This window comes from Grammomys surdaster, unplaced genomic scaffold, assembly GCF_004785775.1.
Source record: "Grammomys surdaster isolate TR1022 unplaced genomic scaffold, NIH_TR_1.0 260, whole genome shotgun sequence".
Lineage (NCBI taxonomy): Eukaryota > Metazoa > Chordata > Mammalia > Rodentia > Muridae > Grammomys > Grammomys surdaster.
In genome coordinates, this window is record NW_021604701.1 from 499728 (window position 1) to 502628 (window position 2901).

The window sequence follows — 2901 nt, forward strand, 5'->3', positions numbered from 1 at the left end:
ACTAGAATCCAGGACACAGTCCCACCCCTGGGGTGGGCATTACCCTTGCCTTTCAGTGCAGGCCATCAGTCTGTACATTCCCACCTGGCATTTGTCTTCAGAGCATAGTGGGCCCAGGAGCACCGAGTGCAGCACTAGCCCAACACAACTGTACAAGGGCTGTGCAGCAAGACTGACCAGTTCTTAGTCCTCACTCTGCTTTTGGGCTCCTCTTGGGTCCAAGGCACAACTCTCTCTTCCTTCCCTTCCTACTTCTGGAAATCCTAAACAGAAGGCAGAAATGAATCATTTCATGGATGCTTGAAAGTTACTCTGAAAGTTATTCGATTCTGATGTTTGAAAATTTAGATTTCAGGAAAGAGGTGGATCCCTGGGCTCAAATGACAGAAGTCAAGCTGAAGGGCCTAAGAAGTGAGTCTGTTGAGCTTGAAAAGCTATATTTATGTCCCAGTAACTGAGTCCAAATGCAATAAAAATCCTGACTGTGGATGCTGTTCTGCCGAGGAATGACACAGAGGAGTTCCTTTAAATGGTTCCATAGGAGAGGAGCTAGCCAGCACAAGCTAATGCAAAGAAGCTCTCCAAAGGCAAGAAAGTGATGCCTTAGGACCCTTCTCTTTGCCATTCCCTTCTTTAACCAGTCTCTTGAGATCTGGTCCTGAACCAGGGGACCAGTGAGAGCACTGTATGTTATGTACACACTCAGGTCCAATTCACAGCCAGCTGCAGAAAACACACTCACACAGGTTTCCAACATTTGCAGCCACTGGTGCATACAGTAAGTGCAAGAACTGTGAATCTGAACTCCAGTTCCTGAAAATGGGAGGAGTGGGATGGGAGCAGGATAGAGGGAGGAGTTAAGAAAACAGGAAGTGGTGTGTTGAGTGTCTATTGATTGGAGGAATGGGATGACACACTCTAGGGCATGGGAACTCAGGAGGCAGGGGATATTGGCACAAATATTTCCTGCACCCCATTGTTTTTTGCAGGGGTTCCATGCTATCTAGTGATAAGTATCGATTGCATTAGGACAGAGATATGTGTGTATTCTGGGTCTGAAAACCAGCCTATGAACTAGGAAGCTGGTGATTCTTGCAGGAAATCGTAAACTGAAGTGGAATCTTATAGCATGTGCTCTAAGACTTTTGAATGACAGCACCCCAAACTAATGATAGCAGTGTGGGATATGACAGGTGGCCCAAGACAGGGAGAGCAAAGGTAGGACAAAAGTTCTAAGTAAACTTTCCTACAGGTTTACCTCAATCTTGGGCAAACAGAGACACAGCGAATGTGACAGATCCATACAAGTAATAAGGTGTTCTGCATCCATGTATGTATGTATGTATGTGTATATGTATATATACATACATATATGGGATGCAGAGAAAGACTGTCATATGTAGCCCTCTCCATGTGTGCCTGTCCCAATGTGGGCCGACTGGTCTGATGGTAGGGTGTTTGGAAGGCAGTTAACAACAGCCTTTAGTACAAGACTCTCTTTAAAAAAAAAACCTCTGTAAATTATTGTAGTTATCTATTTGTATGCGTCAGCCTGTGTGTTTGCATGTGTGAAGAGGTCAGAGGATAGTTTGTGGGAGTTGACTCTCTCCTTCTACCTGTGGGTTCTACTCAAACGTAGATCAGTTCATCAGGTTTGGTGGCAGGCACTTGTACATGCTGAGGCATCATGCTGGCCCTCGACCACGTTACACATGGGGTTGGTCAGAGAAAAGATAGTATGGACTAGGGGTCAGCCTTTCATGACCTGTGAGCTGAGAATGGTTTTCATATGTTTCAAGGGTTGTAAAACAAGTGAATGAACAAACAACTACACACACACACACACACAAAGAATCTGTTCCAGAAACCATATGTGACCCACAAAATCCTAAAATAATTACTCCCAGGCCCTTTGTAAAAAAAAAAAAAAAGTTTATTGATTTCCTGAAACAATGGGAAAAAAACCTATCAGTCTCTGGTGAGAGAAGTTCATTGAGCCTGGAAGTCAGAGGAGATCCAAGGGAAATAGAACATGGAAATAACTGGGAATATTGCTCAGCACGCTTAGCACAACCCTCAAGGTATAGTGCCTACAGGTCCATAGGACAGTGAGGTATCGTGATTTAGGGAAGGAGGCCTGAGATGGTTAAAGGGAGAGCACACTAAGGAATACTGGCAAAGTATGTTCTGGAAAAGAGACCACATGTAGAGATAAGTACTGATTAGAGAGTTCTGTTATTATCTGATCAGATAAAGGTGGAATTTGAGCCCAGGGATTGGTAAAATATCAAGTGAGGAAAAGTTTCTAGAACATAATTGAGTAGTTAATAAGCATGTCACAGTCTGAAGATTTCACAAAAAGATTAGGAAGGTAAGGATCTGGGAAAGCTAACACTGGTTTGCCCTACTTTAAATAAACACTAAGTACAAAAATTCACACTAATAAGTAATTAAAGACCTTAAAGAACAAATGACAAGAAAAGTTTTGTTTTTCCAAAAGAAGCCCCTAGAAGATTCCCTTACATAGGGAAGCTTTCCTACTAAAAATGAAATTTGTTCTATATAAATCCATTTTTCCACATAGCTTTTAGGGAAAACATCCCCTGTACGAAGTAGGGCACAGATAGCAAACATGGAGGGAGATGTGTTTCTAAACTAAAAACCAGATTTTCTTTGGATTCATAAACTAAAGAATGCTTGTGCATGTTCCATTAAAGCATATAGAGTTTTTTCACTGAAATACCTGGGAAAGCAATGAGCCAGACAAGTAGAAGCCAGTCATGGGTCCTTCATAAATATAGTGCTTTAAATGACAAGACATTCATCCCAGAGGCCAGAGACTTAGAATTGAGGCTGGGCCCTGCCTCAGACTCATTGTGTAACCTTCAGTAAGCCACTTGA